Source organism: Mesoplodon mirus, assembly GCF_964341445.2.
Source record: "Mesoplodon mirus genome assembly, chromosome: 13".
Classification (NCBI taxonomy): Eukaryota; Metazoa; Chordata; class Mammalia; order Artiodactyla; family Ziphiidae; genus Mesoplodon; species Mesoplodon mirus.
Window position 1 is genome coordinate 64,474,876 of NC_138989.1, and position 21,805 is coordinate 64,496,680.

The 21,805-nt window shown below is 49.1% G+C and overlaps 1 protein-coding gene across 6 annotated transcripts in view; it reads right to left on the reverse strand.

Moving 5' to 3' along the window:
* The window catches only part of ZBTB7C (zinc finger and BTB domain containing 7C), a gene marked incomplete at its 5' end in the record, with an annotated part of 374,377 nt that overhangs the window by 125,712 nt on the left and 226,860 nt on the right, over positions 1-21,805 (reverse strand). For 5 of the 6 annotated variants that reach the window (XR_014295747.1, XR_014295748.1, XM_082640978.1 and 2 more), the window contains one exon: positions 18,607-18,668. Of the gene's footprint in view, positions 1-17,113; positions 18,129-18,606; positions 18,669-21,805 lie in introns of those variants that run through there. The other variant, XR_014295749.1, reaches the window with a different exon arrangement.

Below are 21,805 nucleotides of genomic sequence, written 5' to 3' on the forward strand. Positions count from 1 at the left end.
CTCAGCAGTGCTGTCCTCACTGAATGGGAAGAAGCTCTCGATGCTGTGTCCCCACCGCCCAGCACCCCAACCCCAGATAGCTCCTTCCTCCACCTGCAGGAGAATCCCAATCCTGGCTCAGCCCTGCCCTTCTGAACCCCATTCCACCTTTCCACCAGAGCTGTCTGTGCCGGCTCCCTGCACAATGACCATCTGGAGGTAGCCTCGTGTCCGGTCCCTCCGTGGCCGGAGGCAAAATCCAGACCCTCTTCCACCCTTCCAGCCCTCCTGCCCACGCCTGAATCTCTCCTTTGAAAACTTCCCATGGACGAGTGACCTGCAGGCCACAGCGGCAGACCACCCTCGCTTCCCCTCCCAGCCCAGGCCGCCCCTCCCACGGGCCCCAGCCTACCCATTTCCTCTGCCCTTTTCAACCTTTGGCGCCAGGACCAGCTATTCTGAGCGTTTGGCTGGCTCCTTGCCCCTGCCAGCTGCTCCCTTACCGGGGCCTCCATTTCTTGCCTCTTCTTTTTGGAGTGGACCGTTACCCAGCCCTGCCAACAAAATGCACCCAAGAGCACGTGGTACTATGATACGGTAACACCAAAGGCAGCAAGACTCAGTGCGGACCTAAAGGCTTGAGTTACCTGTTTGGAAATGTTAAATACAGGCCACTGCATCGCTGGGTGTGTGTGTGCACACGTGCATGTGTGTGTGTGTGTGTGTGTGTGTATACACGTACCAATAGACTCTGGGTCCTTCCAAGATGCTTTTCAAAGCAATCTTTCTCCCCCTTTGCCAGAAACAGTGAATTAGTAAGGATGAGCCCCAACAGGATTAATAGTCCTTTTCTAGTTACCCAAGCTTCTTGCTTCTTTTATGACACAGCAACCGCTGGATTTCAAGGTTTCTTTGAGAAGATGCTACAGCAATTACTGCAGATCTTATAAAATTACACTGAATAGTATGTTTGAAAAGATAATTTTCTGCATTCGGCTCTGTGAAAAGTTTCCCACAAAAGCAGCAACGGTCAGATAAAGGTGCGCATCCACATAAGACAGTTTTTGTAGATTTTCAGATGCCCTTCAGAGTGTGGGGAAGAGAGAGGGAAGGAGGACAGGGCTACCAAAAGGAAAGACAAGTCCCCGTGTCTTGCTTTGGCCTTGGTGACCAGGAAAACACACTCTCAGGGTTGCCTCAGTCAATATTTGATTCACTGAGCTTGTTGGCCAGACCTCAACCTGTGGGGAACAGCACAGAGCCTTGCACAGAACCTGGGTGCTGGGTGAGGTGTCCAGGATGAGGGCTGCGCTAGTCTGGGGCCTCCTGGTCAAAGGCTTCCTACAAAGAGGCCCTCAGAAAATGTTTGCATGCTGCAAGACAACCTTCCTGGATATCTGCACCAAAGGTTTCCGATCCAGAAGTTCTGGCAAATTTGTTTTTGACAAATACATGGTCAATGGGCAGATTTTCCTAAACATGACACAAACCCCACAAACCATAATGGGGAAAAATTGATAGATTTGATTAAATAAAAGTTTGAACTTTTATATGATAAAGATACCACAATCCAAGTTAAAAGTCAACAATCCAAGTTAAAAGTATTTGCATTATATAACAGACATAGGTGTGCACCTATAACATACAAAGAGTTCCTATGAATCAATAAGGAAAACCATGAAGCATAAATGTCCACTAAATTATTTAAACTGCCCAATCTCACTAATGAGTTTTTAAATATAAAAACCAGCTGTTGGATGCTTATGAAGAAATGAGGGGCAGATATTTTAGAGGAAGGGAACTAGATTAATGAGAGAGAAGACCTGAGGTCCAGTCATCTGTCCTATGAGACCTCAGGCAAATCATTTCTCCATCTGGGACAGTTTTCTAGTTAATATTTTAGTGGAAGTTGCATAAGGAATTGTATTTATTGGTCTTGCATCTTTTGCATCAGGCATAAAAACAGCTTCTTATACCTTCCTCCTTCTCTGAGCAGCTCCAGAATACTTATCGCACCCTTCTTCACCACCCTCTCCACTCTAGAAGATTAGAAACAGAAGTTTTTCTGGGTCCCCTTCCCAGCTGTGGAATTTGAGAGGATGCAAAGGAAGTGGCTGAGCTAAGACCCCTCAGCAGCCCTTGGTGTGTGTTACAACTGGTCCAGGGCTCTTGCCCTGTCTCTGTGGGGGCCTGTCAATGCCACAGGATCTGCTGGTCAAATGGCTGCACGAGGGATGGGACAGGGAGACAAGCAAGGGTTAGACAATAGAAAGGGCAAGTGTAAAGAAAGAGGATGGATTTAATGGTCGGGCAGCTTTGGGTTCAAATCTCAACTCTACAACCTCCTGGCTGTATGCTGCTGAGCACGATTCCATCTCTTGGAGTCTCAGGTTCCTCTTTCACAAAATGGGCACAATGCTCTCACCTCCCAGGCTCCTTTCCTTGCCATTACCTGGACCACTCAACTGGGCATATTTCTGCTGTTACTTAACTCCTTCAGCTCCCCAAACCGGACTGTATAACACCATGGGCTGGAGTGGTGTCTCTGGAGGGTGCAGGGAGCCCAGAGATCTGAGAGTGCTGGACTAATGCCAGGGCCCTGTCGTGGTCACTTCTGAACTTCCAGCGCCCGGCATTTTGCCTTGCATGTGGAAGGCACAAGATAACATCTGCAGAATGAATGCAGAACATTTATGGATGAGGAAGCCAAGGGGCAAAAAGATGAAGCAATATCCTCAGGGCTATACAACTCATTAATTACCCAGAGAGGGTCATGAAGCCTTCTTTCTTTTCTATCATGGGGAACATGGAGGGGAGAACATATAGCCAATTATACAGGCCTCTGAAGTCTCATATTTGCCAGGAAAGTCCCATCTTATACCTGTTTCCCCTTATAATAATGCCCACTTTCACTTTCAGACTGTCTATTCTCCCTGTTATGAGGGACAGTGGAGGGAAGGGCTCTGTGTTTCCCTGACTCCGTCTACTTCCCCATCCCTCATTTCGCTTAACTTGTCAGATAGGCAATTAAAATGTCATTCCATTCTCTATTCAGTGAAAGCCTCACTTAAACTCTGCTCAGCCCAAAGGCAACCTTCCCCCAGCAAAACCCAGGAAAGCCGAGGTCAGCCATCACGGGTGCTGTCGCCGCCTGCACAGGGAGTGATGTGGTGCCCCGCTGCCTACCTGCCTCCACTGTTATCACCAGCGAGGAAGGGCCAAGGGCACTGCCTTGGCCAGCTCTGGGCCAGAGCAGCCACCCTCCACCCTGGCTGACTAGCATCTAGCCTTCCTGTTCCGCAGGGGCACCTAGGCCCATCAACGGAGGGAGAGGGACACATTCACCACAGCTCCTGGTGGGCCTGGTAGCCTCTCCAGAGAAGGACAGGCAGGCGAGATGAGAGCTGGGGTCCTGCGGTCCATCCACCTACAGAAATGATGGGCTGAGGAGAGGCAGAGAGGCTCGGGAAAAAAGAGAAACATTCTCCCCGCAGGCAAGCGCACCGAACCAGCGGGCAGCCTCAGAGACGAGCATTTACAGATGTGCTCAGGTCCATGTGGTTTGACTGTTGGGTTGACGGATAGGGTTGGTCCTCCTGCTGGTCCTCAGATGTTCACAGATGGCCAGGAGGAGAGAAAGACCGTTAACACCTCAGCAAAGTAAGCAAGTACACACAGCTATGGGATCCTTCGAGGCCTGGCTCCACAGGTGCCTCTCCCAGAGCCTTTCCTGGGCTCACCCAAACCCTCTGTGCCCATCCTCTCTGCACAGGCAGATGACAGAAGACTCGCTTGTGTGCAGCTGCTGAGGCCTGCTGTGGTTGCTCCCAAAGCATCGCATGGGGTGTGGTGCTTTCCCACTGGAAGATCGCCCACCTCCCATCAGGGCAGGAACTCTTCACTTCCTGATGCCACAGGGAGTGGGCCCTGGGCTCTGCACACAGCCCATACTCAACTGGCACTTGCCAACCACACAACTGGGAGTGGGATCTTAGAACCCAGGGTTAGCAGGTCCGACCCTACTGGGCCTGGGCCCTGAGGCTCCCTTGGCTGCAGATGAAGATGACCTGGGGTCTCGCTTGCTCTCCCCCAGCCCTGCCTGTGCCTGTGGACCCCCGGCCTGCGGAGCTCCCAGGCCTGGCTCTTAAAGCAGGACAAAGCCGGTCTCCTGGCTTCTACCCCAGGATGGCTGACACCTGGTTTCCCCAAAGGAGGAACCCAGGACTGCTCTGGCCATCTCACTCCCTCGTGGAGAGCCCTGGGTGGGACACGTCACGAGCTCTTTGAGATCAGGAGCCTGGCCCTCCGTTTCTTTTGAATTCCCCTCTCCCTCTCAGCCCTCACTTCCTCACCTAGGCCAGGCGCTCTGCTCTGTCAGGAATACCCCAGAAATCATCCTTCTGGGAGCCGGTCTCAGCAACTGTTTGGTTGGAAAGGCCTAGAAAACCCACTGTCCCCACAATGGGAGCGCCTGCTGGTATACCAGCCCCAGCACAACCTGGACAGAGTGGGCTCTCAGCATCACTTTGCAGACGTGCACTCACATGTTCACTGTCGCCCTCTGGCTGCCCTGCAGCCTGGCACACAGAAAGCACATGGTAAATGCCTGTGAGTGAAGGGATATGTGCCTATCGGGGGTCAGGTTCTGTGCTGGGCACACTGCTCACTCTGTCGGTGCAAGGGCCCTGCGAGGCACATGTGATCATCCCATTGAATGGATGAGCAAGTAGAGGCTCAGACAGGTTAAGTGGCTTCTCCAAGGCCACTCAACAAATGTCCGGCCAGAGTTCAGGCTTAATCCTTCCTGTCTTTAAAGACAGGCAACTCAATCAACACTGATGTTGTGTGTTCAGCATTTGGCAGGGGGTGGATTCAAAGCTGATTGAGAAATATCGCTGACTCTCAGGCAGTTCATACTGAAAGGGGCAGACAGTCCCTTCACAACCACCTGTAATGAAAGACACACATGGCAAGGCCTGCCCAAGACGTTAAACCTACGTGTGCAGGCTGCAGGCAGAGGGGGAAGCGCATTCTGACTGGCGCAGAGAAAGGCATCTGGGAAGATGTGGTGCTGGGTTGGGCCACTAAGGACAGACAGGCTTCGGGCCAGGGACAGAGGCTGAAGAAGCTTTCGGGACGGACTTGAAGCAGCCCCCTGGTGGGAAGATGAGGCTGAAGTGGGGGCTTTCCTTCAGTAACACCATGCAGGTCATTGGGTGGCCACTTCCACGAGCCTGGCAGAGCAGGAAGAAGGGCTGGTGGGCCTCCACTCCAGGACGGTTTAGATCTCTCAGGGAGAGCTTTAGCCCTGACAGGCGTGGGAGGGGAAGGCCCTGCGGGTGTGAGAGGTGGGAGTGGGGACCGGCATCGGCATGCCCTCCCTCCTCAAATGTGGTCTGGGAGATTCAGCCAACCTCCTGGCCTCAATCAGCAGGAGCCTGGGGGAGAGCAGATAAGCGAGGTCTGAAGGCTGAACTCCGGCCACAGGGCTGCAGACTTATGATTTTTCCCACACACTTGATTGACAGGACACAGAGGGCCACGGGGAATGGGCTTCACTGGGCCTCTTCTGATGCCGGGCAGAGGAGGGAAATGACAGACCTGGGTCCTTTGGCAGCCCCTCCCGCAGGGCTGTGGCCTGGGGGTGGAGAGGGCAGTGGGGCAGGCTGCTCTCTCCCAGCCCTGTCTTTTGCCTCCTTCTAGCCTTTTGCTTTTCTCCCTTCAGGGTCAGCACGGTTCAGGGAGGAAACGCTTGGCAAAGCTGCTGGGAAAGCCTCTGGCACATAAGCTCCCGTGCTTTCTAGGGCTGGGGGAGGGTGGGCAGAGGGCAGAGTGGGAGTAAGCGTCCGTGTCTCTCTCGAGGCGACTTCTGGGATCACAAACGTTAACCCACCATGAGCCATTAACACACTGTGAGACCCTTGCTGGAACTTAGTTTCCATTTCTGTAAAATGGATGCCTTGAAGCTGCCTCCATGGTAGCCCTTGAACAATGCCATCTTCCTCTTCCCAAGGTGTGTGAACAGTTAGTGTCCTTCAAGATTTGTTTAGCATAATTTTCTACTCCTACATTGTGATTTGAACAGTCCCAGTGTGTCAAGGGCATTAGACTAGAAACTTGATTAAGAAAGTCAGTAGATGCCCTCAAAGCACAGGAAACTCGTGCCTATTGAGCTTCCACTCCACACCAGGCCCTGTGTTGATTGTCTTATATAATTTTCACATCAACTCTTGGAAGAGACTATTATCAGCCCTGTTTCCCCCAATTTGGCAGAATATCTTAAATTTCTTAAAGTCCTGCAGTGGCTTCCCAGAACTTGGATGAAATCCAGACTCCTCCCTTTCCAGCCCATGCCACTTTCCGATGTAGCCAGTCCTCTGATGGACAGAACATGCTACTCCTACTGGCTCAGCCAAGGCCGACAGTACCTCCCCAGCCCCATTCATTTACTTCCACTTTTCCTCAGGCCCAGTTCAAGTCCTGCTTCTCCCCAAAGAAGGGCAAGGACCAGGGGAGGCAAGTGAGGTGCCCAGGGAACAGAATTTAAGGAGGTCCTCTCTCCCAGGTGCCAGTCCCGCACTTGCACCACCCTGAGAGTGAGGCCTCCTTAAATTTGCCCAGTGTGCCTCACTTGCCCCACCCTGGTCCCAGCCCTGCCCCAAGGTCCCTGAGCCCAGGCCAAAGGACCTGCCAGTCCTCTGATGCTCCCACAGCACTCCCTTGTGGGTCCCGACACTGGATTGTGCCATGAGGGCGAGATTTGATTCCTTGCGTGAGTGCCCATCGCTGCAGGACAGGGACCACTTTTCCTCTGTCCCCATCCCGAAACCAACAGGGTGCAAGGCTTTCACACCTCCAACCTTCAAGCTGCTCCCCCTCTGCACTCTTCTGCCCTCTGCTCCATCTGCCTAGGAACTCCAATTCATCTAATAATCTATATAAAAAGGATGGTTTAATCTTTGCAGTGAAATATTACATAGCCGTCAAAAATGACGTTTCCACATGGGTGTAGGGAAAGACTTTCCAACTATGACTGAAAATCCAGAGGCTATAAGAGATAGATGAATTTTACTATATAAAAATTTTTTAATTATATGGCAAACACCACACGTAAAATCAAAGGTAAATGATAAACTAGGAGAAAATATTTGCCATATATATTATAGATAAAAGTTTAATATCACTAGTATATTAAAAAACTGTTAAGAATTGAGGGACAAATAATCAAAAACCCAATAGAAAAGTGGGCAATAGAAAAATGGGCAAAAGGATGGATTACTTCAAAAGGAATATAAAAATTAGGCTTAAATATGTGAAAAAATATTCAACTTCACCATAATAAGAGAAATACAAATTAAAACTACACTGAGGGCTTCACTGGTGGCGCAGAGGTTGAGAGTCTGCCTGCCGATGCAGGGGACACAGGTTCGTGCCCTGGTCCGGGAAGATCCCACATGCCGTGGAGCGGCTGGGCCCATGAGCCATGGCCGCTGAGCCTGTGCGTCCGGAGCCTGTGCTCCGCAACGGGAGAGGCCACAACAGTGAGAGGCCCGTGTACCGCAAAAAAAACCGAAAAAACTACACTGAGATACCATTTCATACTCATGAGATTGGCAAAAGTTTCAAAACTTGACAATACCTTCTTTGGCAAGGTTATGAAGAAACAGGCAGGAATGCAAACTGGTACAGTGCCATGGAGGGGTATCTGGAAATCCATGCACATTTGCTCTTTAATCCAGTAACCCCATTCCTAGAAATTTACCCTGAAGATACACTTCCAAGCATATAAAACACATGCACAAGCTTTGCAGCATTATTTATAATCATTTTATGGTCATGCGTAGGAGAGTGGTTGGATAAACTATGGTATGCATACACAGAGTACTATGCAGCTATAAAAAACAATGAGGAAGAACTCTATGAATGGTATGGAGTGTCTTCCAGGAGACTAAATGCGTAAAGCAAAGTATTTAAAAAGCATATATAATATGCTATCTTTTATGTAAAAAAGAGGGGGAAAATTTAAAACATATATAAAAATGTGCTAGTTTTTACAAAAAGCAATAGAAGTGTAAGCATCAAACAATTAAGTTGGTTACCTACAAGTGGGGGTGGGATAGAAGGAACACAGGAGAGAGAGAGTGAGTGTTCTCTTAATATGTCTTTTTGTATAGTTCTGACTTTTTTTTTTTTTTTTTTTTTTTTTTTTTGCGGTATGCGGGCCTCTCACTGTTGTGGCCTCCCCCGTTGCGGAGCACAGGCTCCGGATGCGCAGGCCCAGCGGCCATGGCTCACGGGCCCAGCCGCTCCGCGGCATATGGGATCCTCCCAGACCGGGGCACGAACCCGTATCCCCTGCATCGGCAGGCGGACTCTCAACCACTGCGCCACCAGGGAGGCCCTAGTTCTGACTTTTGAAAGTATGTATTAACATATTCAACCTAGGGAATTCCCTGGTGGTCCAGTGGTTAGGACTCCATGCTTCCACTGCCGGGCACACAGGTTCAATCCCTGCTCAGGGAGTGAAGATCCTGCATGCTGCACAGCACAGCCTCAAAAAAAAATTCAACCCATTAAAAAATAAAATTAAATCAATAAGAATGGGAAGGAAAAATCCCTAAAATTGAAAGAAAACTGAAAAAAAATGAACCTAACTGTATTTCAAATAAATATTATAACCATATTGAAGAGCAGGAAAAGAAAAAAGGAAGGAAGGACTAATCCAAGTTACTTATGAACACAGCAAAGGCGGGTTAGAGTGAGGGAGGAAGGTTTGTTGATTGTAGCAGTGTGGGTGAAGAAATTCCGACACTATTTTATTTTATTTATTTTTATTTTTTTATTTTTTTGCGGTACGCGGGCCTCTCACTGCTGTGGCCTCTCCCATTGCGGGGCACAGGCTCCAGACGCACAGGCTCAGCGGCCATGGCTCGTGGGCCCAGCCGCTCCACGGTGGCATGTGGGATCCTCCCGGACCGGGGCACGAACCCACGTCCCCTGCATCGGCAGGTGGACTCTCAACCACTGCGCCACCAGGGAAGCCCCCTCCGACGCTATTTTAGATGTAATATAGGATTAAGCAAATGAGTGAATGTGTTGGTTTGGGGAACCTGGGTTTTCACTGTGAAAGAAAGGCATAAATATGGTATGGAGGAAGACAAGAAGCAACCCTGTGGAGGTGGATTGGATTTGGAAGTACTGGTGTGGACTCATAATCTCTCACATATGAATATGTAAATGTATATGCATGTTTATGTGCACGTGTGTATACATGTATATGTATTGTGAAAGTTATGTATATGTGTTTATACATACATGTATTTCCTCATTCTGGCCCTTGAAGGGGCCAAGAAGCAAAGACACTCAGCAGCAATGAGCATACCCAGAGCCCAGATCTTGGGCTCTAATACAGTTCCCCACCAAAAGGAAGTAGCACTTCTCAGAGAAATGACTGATTTCCAGCCTAGCACCAGGCAAGTACAAGACGAGCCTGGAACCTCTTGTTATGCCAGGAAGTAAGAAAGTGCTCCATAACAGGGACGGTGGCATAGCAAAATATCACGGGAGTTAGCTTAGAGGGGCTCCTATGGGTCAACTCTGGGGCAATTTAATCGCTAAAATAATTGAGTACCGTGAGAAATAATAAACTCTTGGAAAAACAGAAATTCATGAGATGTACAAATAAATACATTTTATTGCTTACAATAGTAAATGTATACTGCTTGCAATACAAATAAGTTCTACTGCTACAGTAGAATGCCAAGGGCCAACTGGTAAATATGGAGGTAATGCTGGAGCTGGAAAAGCATCGATTTGCAGCAACCATCGTGTTAACAATTGGATCAGGCAAGAGTCATCAATGGGTACTACATCTCGCGGGAAATCAACGAAGAGCAGGGTACTTAAAAGTGTCTCCCCATAGACTGCATACTAGTTATAAGGGAGAAAAAACACAATCCTCATAGAGTGGAGAAATTGGCAATACCTTGACTGGGAGATCAAGATTAAATCACCAGTGAGGACCAGTGAGTGTCTCCTGATGTGATTGCCTGAGAAGAACCCAAGGTTGTCCAGGCAGGATTCTGCCAAGAATGTATAACCTGAATCTAATGACAAGGAAACATCAGACAAACCCCAAATGAGGAACATTTAATGAAAAATAAGGGGGCATTTGTATTCTTTACAAATCTCAAAGTCCTAAAAGACAAAGAAAGGCTGTGAAAATGTCCCAGATTAAAGAAGGCCAAAGAGACATAACAACTAAATTCAACACCCGGCCCTAGACGGGATCCTCGGTGGAGAGGGATATGCCATAAAGCACATCCAAAGGTTAACTGACGAAATTGGAACACACCACGTAGAGTGGTAATTAGATAAAAGTATGCATTAATGCTACATGCATTGATCAATTAATACTATGGTTTGCTGGGGAATATGGCTATTCTTAGGAAACACATACTGAAGTAATTAGGGGTAACACCCTCAAGTGGTTCAGACAAAATGTGTGTGTGCATGTGTGTGTGTGTGTGAGAAAGAGAGAATGATAGGTAGAAAGAGACAGCACAGATGATAAAGGAAATGGGGTAAAATTTTAACAATAGATGATTCTAGAATATAAAGATGTAAGGGTCTGCTTTGTATTATTTTAATTTTTTGCAGTTTTTCTTTAATCTGAAATTATTTCCAAATAAAACAATTTTAAATGTATGTTCCAACATTTGAATGACGTTCCCGTCTCTGCAGGTGCAGACCCTCCTCTGCCAGGAGACCCCGGGCAGGTGGCCAGGCCAGGAGGCAGTTCAGAAATCAAGCCATCTGGGTTCAATGGGGCCTTGAGCCAGTGCTTTTCCTCTCTGTCTGCGCTCCTCCTCTGTAGGGCCATACCCACCTCCTGGGTTGTTAGACAGTTGAAACAGGTTATGCTGGCTGGCCATGCAAAAGGCAGGATCACCGTGAGCTCTGCAGGGAGGAGAGCTGAGAGCTGCCTGCAGCTCTGAGAGCCATAGTGCCCTCCCGCAGGACTGTGACCCTGGACAGGCACTGTCCCGGGCTAGCCTCTGGCGGACTGAGCCTCTGTGTTCTTGCTCCGACCCCGACCCCCACTTTTCTTCGGCTGGCATCTCCTTTGCGGCCCACTCCTGGTGGCTCTCTTGGCACCTTGCTGGAGCCCCTTCTGGTGAGGGATCAGATGGCATTTCAGTGTGCATTCAGCATGGCCCCAGCTTTCCTCTCCCAGAGGAACCCGCTGTGACAGTATAGTATGTGTCAGTGAAAAGAAGGGTGGTCCCTGGAGAATAGGCTGAGGACTTTTCTGGAGGCCCTGAAATGGGCCCTAAGACCAGGTCCGCCCTGACAAGGATGTTGGGCCTCCTCCTCTGTCCCCGGCCTGCCACGTGGGCAGAGGCGCTGCGCTGCTGTCCCCCGTGGCCCCTCCAGGCTCACTCTGCACCTCTCACTTGGCTCTGTGCCCAGAGGCTGACCCCACAGACCAGAGCAATGGCCCCTTGCCCTCTGCCCTCCTTCCTGTTGGCTCAGCCAGTGGAGGCCCCGGAGGAGCCTGCAGGGAGGGAGAGAGGGAGGTTGGGTGTTAATGCCTTGTCTCTCTGGCTTCCGGGGCACCTCAGGTCACAGCCCAGGCAAGGTGGTCCCCAGCACAGCACCCTCGCTCCCTCTGCTTTCAGCAGCCTCGCTCTCCCTGCCCCTTCAGCCCCAGAGGTGTAACCGCTCCGCTCCCCCGTGTCAATAGCCCTGGGGCCCTGCACTGGGTCCTGTGGGTTCCCTACGTCCTGTGCTGGCCTTTGGTCTCAACTCTCTTCAGATTGCTCACTTTGAGTCTGCCACCTGCTTGCCGCCAGTCCCTGCCTCGTGCAGACACCTGTGGAGGGAGGCCAGGCCCTCCCCCATAGACGTGTCAGGTGTGTGTCTGCCCTTGAGGCCCCGTTACCACGCTCAGTAAGGGGACCCACCACGAAGCTATTCACGTCGCAGAACAAAAGCAAGCACTGCCACTTCAGCCTTCTTCTGAGGCTCACGGCTTCCCGTTCCAACTCTATTTCATTTTTTCATAAGTTACTGCTAACTGAGAAGCATTATAAGAAGGGAATTAAAAAAGAGAAAAGTTGGTGGAGGAATGCCTTTTTTGTTTGTTTGTTTGGTTAAACCTTTTGTTATTAATTCTTTAGGAGCCTGATTCAACTAGAGGAATGTGTGGCAGAAGCCGTTCTTCAAAATTAGTTCTGAGAGACACGCAGGCTCTTTATCATTCATTCTCTTAAAATCCAAATATCAGCTAATGCCTCTTGCGCCGTCAGAGCGGGCGACTCCTCTGATGCATTGTCCTGCCTGAAAGTGAAGAAGGCCTTTCATGCCGAGGCCTCTGTCAAGTCCCTCTGGTCTCCTGCTCACACCGTGACAAACCCTGATGTGCTGTGTCAGAGACACTTGCGGGCCCAGGACAAAGGCCCAGGGCCGGGTGCGCAAGGTTGCCCCTTCCTCGGCCCTACCCAGCACTAGAGCCCCCCATCCCCTTGGAGCCCAGGGTGGCCTCGAGCAGAGAGGGAAGGCCCCTCCTGGTCCCAAGAGTGTGGTTTCCCATATCCAGGGCCAGAACTGATTTTGAAGGGGTGAGGGGAGTGATGACTCTGGGGCCCTGAGGCTTAGCAATCGAACTGCTTTGCATGTTTCCTTGGATTCCCCACTGCAGCCTTCATCTCTGGAAGGAGTACCACAATGCAAATGAATTCCTTTAATCTTCCAGGAACAAACAAATCTCGATTTCGGCACTCTGAGCTCTAGAGTCACTGAGAGGTAACATGGTGGTGTTTATAATTGGGCCCGGAGGAATACAGTGAGGTTCTTAGCTCATTGGAGGCTCATTGTCCTTGAGGGCTGTGGGTGGGACCAGAGCCCCCAGCTGATAAGAGTTGGCTAAGCAGGGTCTGTGCCTGGTGGCCTGGGTTGCAAAGTAGATGAATACAGGTCCCTCAGGGGTTCTCCTAGCTGGCTAGGACTGAGGGAGACTGCACAGGCCCAGTGCGGGCGCTGCAAAGTGTCAGAGAAGGCAGAGATTCCTGTAGACTCAGTGATCCAAGGAGGGCTTCCTGGAGGAGCTGGGCTTTGACAGATGGTTAAGCAGTGGAAAGGAGAGAGGAGAGAGAAGGGCAAGGAGAACTGTGAGTGAAAAGCTCAGAGGTGGGGGTGGGAGTGAGATGGGGTGGGAAATGGTCAGAGGTAAGGCTGGAAGGACCTTGACTGCAAGCAAAAGTATGAATTCTTTCTTCCTTCCTTTTGTTTCCTTGAGCAATCTGAAATTCACTATTAATCTCCCAAGACCTATCTTGTTGATAAATGTTGATTTCCCCTGCACACCTGTTCATATTTCTGATGGAAATGTATTATAAAATCACTCCATTCGGCTGGTGATTGCCATGGTAATCAGGAACGCTCACCGGCAGGCCAGCACTCCTCTGAAAACAAGATTCTGAAGATACAGGCTTTCATTTCACTTACGATGTGCTTGGGGAGAGAGGGAGTGAAGCAGGAGTGGGGCGGGGTGTAGGGGGATGGTTTCCTTCTCTGCGGAAGTCTTGGCAGACAGCATGGCCCCCAGGGCCTGGGAGGGCTCCCCAGGAAGATGGGGGAATGGACCAGACAGAGGCCAAGTCACTGGGGGCAAGTCCTGCATACCTTGGTGCTTGCTCTACAGTGTGCGTGCAGCTGGGGACAGCTTTGCAGGATCCCAAGCCAAGAAAGGATCTGAGCTACCAGGTGCCCAAGATCAGGAACCTTGGCTAGAATTTCATTCAATGTCCCACCTCTGCCAGAGGAACCATCTTAGGTCTCCTGGAATATTACAAAGATACCATCATCATCACTATTATTATGATTACTTCTCCCTATCACAGGGAGAAGTAGCTTAAGGCTTGGTAAAAAGCCCCAGATGTTTGAACTGTATTATTTAGTCCTAATGTAGTCTATTTTATTTATTTATTTATTTATTTTGCGGTATGCGGGCCTCTCACTGTTGTGGCCTCTCCCGCTGTGGAGCACAGGCTCCGGATGCGTGGGATCAGCAGCCATGGCTCACAGGCCTAGCCACTCCGGGGCATGTGGGATCTTCCCGGACCGGGGCACGAACCCGCGTCCCCTGCATCGGCAGGCAGACTCTCAACCACTGCGCCACCAGGGAAGCCCACGTAGTCTATTTTAAATTTTCAAGACCTCCAACCAGACTGCTCGGCTTTAAATCCCAGCTCCACCCCTGACTGGCTGTGTGACCCTGGGCAAGTTACTGAAACTCTTTGCTCCTTCTCACCTGTAAAAGGCAGATAATACAAGTTTCTAATGCATAAGGTTGTTGTGAGGGTTGACTTAATACATGTAGCATCGTTATAACATGCCTGTCTTAGAGTAAGCACTCAAAAATGCCTGGGATATCGCAGAGCCTCCCCTCTCAGTGGACGGGGAACAGGGAAGACTGAGAGTGCAGCTGGTATCCTGGACTTTGCCCAAACATCGCCTCACCTCCTTCTCCTGACACCTCCATGTAACCCTCTCTGAACAGTAGGCAGGCTGGAACCCCAAAGCCCCATCTGCGTGGTGACAGTGGTGGATCTGGGCTGGAACCCAGGACCCCTGCCTCCTTGCCCACAGCTCTTTCATTTTCCTTCCCAAAGATGTTGCTTTTCTGGCCTCCAGCTGTTCACCCCAAACTAGGACCCAGTCACCCCCTTACTCTGACTGCAGTCCTGGGAAGCTAAGGCCTAGTGAACAGAGGATGCTAGAACAGTCACATCCTAAAAGTCTACATCCTAAAACATCTCCAGCTTTCAGTCACTCCTGTAATTGCCCATACATGTTAGATGTTGCCTAGTGAAAAACTACCACCATAATCATACCAGTAGTTGCATATATTGCTCTCACTATTCTAGGCTTTACACTACCTTCTCCATTTAATATAATCATATGTGTCATCAATGGAATTATTTTACATTGCACCAGACATCATATAAGACAAATCAGCCCAGGAGATGCGGGCTCTGCCTTATAGAACTCGCCCCAGCAGCAGCTCACAGGCCATTATTCTGGGCCCTGCAAACTCTGTGCTGTGATAAGGAAACTCCACCAATTTGATCCTTTATCTGGCTGCAGGTTGAGGAAAGATGTTATTTCAATCAAGATAATGATTCTATTTCTTGGACGGAAATGAGGTTTTTTTTTTATTGCCTCGTGGGTGTGCCACCAAGATCTGTCTTGGGGCTTGAACAGGTCCCGCACAAGTTAGAGGGTTTTCTTGCGACCCGAGAGAGAATGTAAACACAATGGAGAGCGGAAAACATACATGCCAGGCCTATGAGATGACAAAATAAGTTCTACTTGGACATTTATAGGCATTAGACAAAACCTGTGGAACCAAAATTCGGAAGATAAGTGTGCAGTGTGAGCCTGATAGCCTGCATTTCAAGCGAGGTAAATGGCCTATAAAGGTAATAATGATAACGAAGCCACATAAACCAGACGCAGCTACGACAGCAACTTAAAAGTCTTCTAAACCTGCCTGTCACGTAGGGTAGACTTCCTTCGTAACTTTGCTGACAGACTGCTCTTTCAACACCTCCTAGGACAGGGAGCTCACCAACAAAGGAGCCCACGCCATCGCTGACCAGCTCCTATGTTGAGAAAGTATCTCCAAATTACACAGTGAAGTCATTTCATAAAAGGAAACCACAGTGAGAATTCACAAGGTGCTGACACTGCAGTAGATCTAAACACACTTTGGAAACAATACACATTTCAGTGAGCTATCAAACGATACGCAAATGACATTAGATGACAAATGCAGTGAGACGGCAATGATTTGAATTAGTGAATTTCATGAAATTTTAAATTATGTAAAATATTTGGAAATTTCAAGGACTGTAGCACAGCATCTCAAGCTCTTTTATAGGTGATTTGCTTTAATGAGGAAATAATAATAATTTGCTATTCTTATATCAATTGTTTATATAGTAACTCTAAGGAGTTTGGAAATGTTTATAAAGGTTTTATGCCTTTTGAACATTCCACTGAGAGCTGACTTGGTGAACTGCTCTCTCTCCAAATTAAAGGTACATTTCAGCTCAACCCGTTCTGGAATAGACCCAGTGTTACTGATTGATTCTTGAGGACCAAGTAGGTGGTGTCTTACTGTACTGCAATCAGACTCACCAAAACTTTGAAATCTAAACCACACCATTGTCAATATGTGTAGACTATCATCGCCAAGTAACCCCAAATCTGGGTAATATTGGTTGTCACCAGGGGAGGAGCTGGACTGCTTGCAGACAGAGGTGGGAAGGAGATTTTTCACAGTATACTTTTTGGTACTTTTGCATGTAGGGCCATGGAACTGTATTACCTATTAAGAATAAAATTATACTTTTAAAAAGCACATAGTTATTTCAGTGAAGACAGACTTTGACACCATTGATTTCTATTTTAATGCCTATACTCTTAAAATGCAATGAAAATTACTGCCAGGTTAGGTGAAAACTACCTTTGGCTGTCTTCACAGCACTGATGCTCATGGCAGGGTAGTGAATGTGACCAATGCCCCACTCAGACCCTTTTTCCTGCTGGGCACCCAGCCAAGGAGAGACTTGCCTTGACACATCTTTGCTCAGCTCCTCCTTCCTGACCCTGCTTCCCTCTCCCTTACAAGCTTTCCCTCATGCTCTCTTTTGCTACATCATGTGCATCTGAATCCTTGTCTCAGGCTCTGCTTCTAGGGAACCCAACCTAAGTCAGTCAACAATGGCTCCAAATGCAGCCCTCCTGCATCTTTCCAGAGGATTGTCCCTGGTGATAGAAGCACACGTGAGCCTTTGTCTTTGAGGGCAGAACCATGACCATTTTCCTGCCCAGTCAAAACCACCCGTCTGATATCATATATCCCATGAAAGGCAGCACAGCAAAACGGTGACCATCCACAACAGAGTTCCCACAGCCAGACCCGGTGGGACCGCACAGCACTCTCCTTCCCCAGGACGAATGAGCAGGAGGCAGGGGCGGACCCAGAAGGCCTGCTCCACAATCAGACATCCAGTGACGTGCAGTGGAAAGTCAGCATGAACATCAGCTCTACCAGCTGAGCAAACTCCAACAAAATATTTAACTACTCCGAGCTTCAGCTTCCTCATCTGCAAAATGGCACTACCTGACGGAGGCTTTGTGAAGTTCAGATGAGGCAATACTCTCAAGTGTGCTGCAAACTGGCAAGGCTACATAAATACTGGATGTTGTTCTTGACATTTAGAACAAGCAAGCTCTTCCTGCTTGCTTGGAACTAGTAATTAATTAACCTTTGTTAAATAAATAAACCCCAGCTGCTCCTCATCCTGGGCATAGTGCCTAGAGCTCCCTGTGTGAAAAGCAGCTCCAGGGAAAAGCAAGTGGACATGGGGAGCACTGTCCTGGTGACTGTCCACCTGGAGCTTAGGGTATGTCCCCATCACTGATCTCAAGATCCTTAGTTGCAGCTGTCTGGAGAAGGATGTATCTCTCCCTGTCTCTCTCTCTCTTTCTCTCACTGAGATACAAGGAGTATGCCCAATGTGAATTTCCTGTAATCTATCCAGTGTATATATTAATCTCAAATACAACCTCAAACTTGTTGAAAAATCCATATGGCCATTTTCACATAATGAGTCATAAACTGGCAGAAACTTAATTTTACTTACATAGATGAGGGACACTTTACTCCATCGTGATTCTTTTTGGAATTCATGAAGCCATTTCAAGCCCTGTACCATCTGGCCCTGCCCAGTGTCACCAGTGTTTCCTCCCCTCCCTCATTAGACCCATGTCTATGACATCCTCCATGTGAGCCATTGTGTGTTCCCATCCTGGCACCTGTGCCTTGTTCTTTTCCCCCTGGAACAGCCTCCCTCCTCCATCAGCCCAGCTCATGTCTCTCTTTCCCCAGGAAGCCTTCCCTAATCACTCTCATCACCAGCATTTCTGCCTGTGCAATATGGGCCAGAGCAGGACGTATGCCCTCTCATAAAGTTCTTTCATGGTCTCATGTGCAGATGTCTTCTCTTCCCACACTGGACTGACAGCTCCTCCAAAACAGAGCCTGAACCTGCTGCTTCTTTTGTAGTGCCAGGTGCCTGGTGAATTAATAATATTCTCAGATTGAGTAATGGATTGGGTCATATGATTGCTCTTAGTTTAACACACTGTTAAATGGCCTATATGAGAATTTACTGTTCTAAGTAAGGTCACCCTAGCAGCAAACCTGGAATTGTACAAACTGTCTGTGGTCCCAGGGTTAAAAAAAAAAGCGCACATCATCCTCATACCAGAGGAGTCCTGCTTTCCTTGCACACCAATCAACCACAAGGGAGCGACTCTCTTTCGTGAGCCAGTGGGTGCACCCTCCACTCAGAGGCAGAGCCAGGGTTCAAACCATGCACCTTCACAGCCTTACACCCCTGGGTCCAGCCCCACCCAGCCAGAGGCACCTTCCAGAAGAACCAAAAGCCCGACTCCATCAAGGTCATGCTCCCTGCCCCAAACAGGGGAACCCACCCACTTCCCAGGAACATTGTCAAACCACAGACCTAAGAAAGCAAAATTCAGACTCACAAGCAACGACGCCTTCTTCTTAAATTTCAGGCCAGCAGTTTTTTTGCAAACCTGCTCATTTCCTGCAAAGAGAAGAAAGGGATGGAGAAACATATTAGCATCTGCTCTGGGTATCCTTCAGCTGTTTCGTGGCCGACCTCTGTCTTCTGCACTTTCTCTGCATTCTCACTCCCAGCAGCACTCTCCCCTCCCAAGAACAACCTGTGCTAGTTGGGCGGGGGGGGCGTCCCTGGCAAGATCCCCCCTCCTCCGGGTTCAGCCCACGTCGCCTCCCTCCCCCTCCCCGGCGCCATGCCAGTCTCAGATTGACCACTGCCTCCAATTCCCTGAAGGTGCTGGGCTTCTTCCCACTCCGGAGCGAGGCCTCCTCTTCTGTAGCATGGGGTTGCCTAGCAACGCTGCGCGCCAGCTCAGAAGGCCCTCCTAAATTGGACCTCACAGCACAGGGCATCTCCTTGTACAGCTGCCTGAATCTTAACAATCTGGTTCTGAATAATAACACAATGGTAATTGCATGCATGGGCCCCAAACTACATTTAAATAATGTTCAAGAGCTGACACAAACCAACAAAGGCCAGAAAATGCATTTCGGAGGTTGACTGTAAGGCCAGGCAGGACATTCGGTGCGGGAGGGAGTTGACATCAAAGACTTGAGTTAATGACAATGCCAACCTAAACTGTGAGTTCTCCTGCCTTTCTGCCTGAGCATGCCATCACTTTAATGTGTTTTAGGTGAGTATGGGATCTGTAGAGCCAATTAATGTCCAGAGGTAGGGATGCTTCAAGACAGGATGCCCCTTAGTTCTTCAGCAGCGTATGGAGATTTTTGGAGGGGGTGGGGGTGGTGAGGATACAGGACGAGAAGGGAGAACTCTGCCTGAGTGATTTCCCTTGGGTTTTACAATCGTGGCTAAATACATTTTAGGAGGTAAGAGAAAGAACCTACCAAGCAAGAGTGCAAAGCACTTGCTACCTCAGCGAGAGACAAATTCAACGTGACTGATGTGTTTCAGGATAAGAAGTGAAGGCAAAGAGGCCTCGACACTGGCTAGCACGCAGACTGAAGCAGCTTAGCGTGGCGTGGGGAAAGGCCACAGGCACACAGAGTCCAGCCTTCAATCTGTGTCCCTGGCAGAGGGTAATGAAGAGCTCTGCTCAAGGCAGGAGAGTCTTCACATGTGGGGAGCAGCAAGCTGGCAATCTGCTCCTCGTGGAGTGATAGCAGAGAGGGCCAGTTGATCACCCCTGATAATTTGAAAGGCTGAAGCCCTTTTTTTAAAAAGCTCAAAATCATCCTGCAAGGGACTTCAGCAGATATTCACACACCCATGTTCACAGCAGCATTACTCACAGCAGGCAGGAGATGGGAGCAACCCAAGCGTCCACGGGATGAATGGGTAAACAAAATGTGGTCTATGCATGTGATGGAATGTTATTCAGCCTTACAAAGGAAGGAGATTCTGACATATCCTACAACATGGATGAACTTGAGGACATTATGCTAAGTGAAATAAACCAGCCAGAAAAGGACAAATGCTGTATGATTCCACTTATATGGGTATCTAGGGTAGTCAGATTCATAGAGACAGAAAGTAGAATAGAGAGGTTACTGGGGGCTGGGGAGAGAGGTGGGAATGGGGAGTTCATGTTTAATTTGGGGAAGATGAAAAAGTTCTAGAGATGGATGGTGGCAATGGTTGTACAACAATGTGAATAAACTTGATGCCACTAACCTGTACACTTAAAAATGGTTAACATGGTAAGTGTTATGTTATGTATACTTTACCACAATTAAAAAAAAATCCTCCTGCAGTAACAGTACCACATACACAGGGTTTCTCTACAAGACTTTCGTCCACTTCATCTTGGAAGTCAAAATAGCCCGTGTTGTTCACAAGCTCAGACAGGGAGACTGTCACCAGGACTCAAGGGCAAACTAGGCAGTGTGACTCTGGGCCAGGGAACCCATGGCTTGTAAACATGGTGTTCGTGCAACGTAGTCACAGATGGAGGTGTCTGAGCATAAGGAACAGGGTCTTTTTTTTTTTTTTTTGCGGTACGTGGGCCTCTCACCACTGTGGCCTCTCCCGTTGCAGAGCACAGGCTCTGGACACGCAGGCTCAGTGGCCATGGCTCACGGGCCCAGCTGCTCCGCAGCATGTGGGATCTTCCCAGACCTGGGCACGAACCCGTGTCCCCTGCATCGGCAGGCGGACTCTCAACCACTGTGCCACCAGGGAAGTCCGGAACAGGGTCTTCTTGTGACCACTTCCTGGAGTCCAAATACCATCACCCCCCGGAGTGGGGCCTCCTTCCACCCAGGAGTCCCAACCCCCATGCCCCGTGCCTGCTTCCTCCCTGAGGCACGTGGGCTCATTCTCCTCCTTGCTCCCTGACTAGAAAGCCCTTTCCTGTGGCCTCCACCTGACCTAATCCTACCCTTTCTAGTGGATCTACATCAAATTCCACCTCCTCCAACAAGCCTTCCAGAACCTCCCACCTCTGCTTTCTCCGAACGTCACACAGCAGCAATCAAGCACTTGTTTGGGAACTATTCTATACTCATGTCAGGAAGGTTTGTCTCTCCCCCCAAATCTCTGAAAGGAGCCTTGGACAGAGATTGTCACTAACATTTTTTGTCTGCCACGGGCTCTGAGCACACTGTGGGCTGCTCCCTGGAGGCTCTGGGAAGGACAACAGGCCTTGCCTCCTTTGTCAGGAAATCCGGCCCCAGCTCCCCTGCCTAGACTACATAGCATGTCTGCTGGCTGCAGAGCCCTCGAGCTAAATATTCCAGGCGGGCGTGCAAGTCCCTCGAGCCATTTATAGAGGTGTAGCTCAATGTGTGCAATAAACAATTGAGCATTTACAGATTTTATGAATTTGGAAAGGTCATTAGAGCCAACAGCTTCCCCGAGTTGAGAGTGAATGAATAGCATGGATAATTTTTTTTTTCAGTGTCCTGATTTTTTTCTTGGAACGTGCTCTAAGCCTCAAAAAATAATGGTATAAGGAAAATAAAGGGGAAAAAAAAATCCAGGCTTGCGAGACAAGGGAAGTCGACAGGAGCTCTGGACAAGACTCCTTCTCTCTCTGAGCCTTAGTCTTCTCATCTGCAAGTTGAGGGAGTGATTGCTAAGGTCACTTTCAACTTAAAAAGTAAGTAAATTGGGGGCTTCCCTGGTGGCGCAGTGGTTGG